Genomic DNA, 1,348 nt, shown 5'->3' with positions numbered 1-1,348 from the left:
TACACGACATACTATACAGAAACAAGACATAAACTTCAGACACGAAGCAGACAGACAAATGATAATCGAACTTGAAAATATTCCAAATCCAACTTTCAAAGAGAGAATGCAAAGGGCTCTAATCATAAAACTGTTAAAAGCAAAGATGAAATTAGGTATGGGATTGGCAGATGAAATTCATAAAGAATTTAGAAAAACTAAATTCTTTTTAAAAGTTAAAGTATTTGAAAAAGATGAAATATGGTCAGCCGATTTAATTCATATGCCAGTCGAAAGAGGATTTAAATATTGCTTAACAGTTATAGATTTGTATACAAGATATGCTTGAAAAACTAAACAGGATTATCAGTCAAACATGCTTTTGAAACAATCTGGCCGACATCCAGAAAAACTGTGGGTAGATAAAGGAAGCGAATTTTATAATAAAAATATGAAATCACTTGGGTTTGAAATTTACAGTACTCATAATGAGGGAAAAGCTGTAGTAGTAGAAAGATTTAACAGGAAGCTTAAATCAAAACTGTTCAAAAAATTCACAGAACTAAAGTCTCAAAAATGGTTAAAGATTTTACCCACTGTAGTATTGGAATATAATGATAAAATTCTTCCATCGGTGTTTCTCCAATGGAAGCCATTCAAAATCCAGATATTATTAAGTTTTCTTCTGCCCTTAATAATTTTGAAAATGAAATAAATAATTTAAATATTAAACCCAAATTTAAAGTTGGATTTCGGGGAAGGGAGGGTTTGATTCTCCCAAATGTACAGGCCTAGGGTGGAGCAGACACTTTATTTAGAAATTAGGATTAAGGGTCTTGATATTGGGTTTTCTTCTGTTCTTATTCTGATCTGAAATTAGAAAAAATAACTCGCCCGATGGGCGAGAAGTATAATATATGTTATGTACTGATTGATTTTATTTTTCGGGGAAGGGAGGGTTTGATTCTCCCAAATGTACAGGCCTAGGGTGGAGCAGACACTTTATTTAGATTTCGGGGAAGGGAGGGTTTGATTCTCCCAAATGTACAGGCCTAGGGTGGAGCAGACACTTTATTTAGAAATTAGGATTAAGGGTCTTGATATTGGGTTTTCTTCTGTTCTTATTCTGATCTGAAATTAGAAAAAATAACTCGCCCGATGGGCGAGAAGTATAGTATCTGTTATGTACTGATTGTTTTTAGTTTACTATGAACAATATTATCATTTAAGTTCTTATTTTTTGAATATGCAACTATCATTTTCTGCTTATAGACATGGGGGAATTTCTCTTGCAGGCTCTTATAGTGGGCATGAACTATCTTGCTTGCTCGATTGCTGGTTGTATTAAACGGGACAACAAAGGGTGCTG

This window comes from Lottia gigantea (assembly GCF_000327385.1).
Source record: "Lottia gigantea unplaced genomic scaffold LOTGIsca_170, whole genome shotgun sequence".
NCBI classification, from domain to species: domain Eukaryota; kingdom Metazoa; phylum Mollusca; class Gastropoda; family Lottiidae; genus Lottia; species Lottia gigantea.
This window is presented reverse-complemented; position numbering follows the sequence as displayed.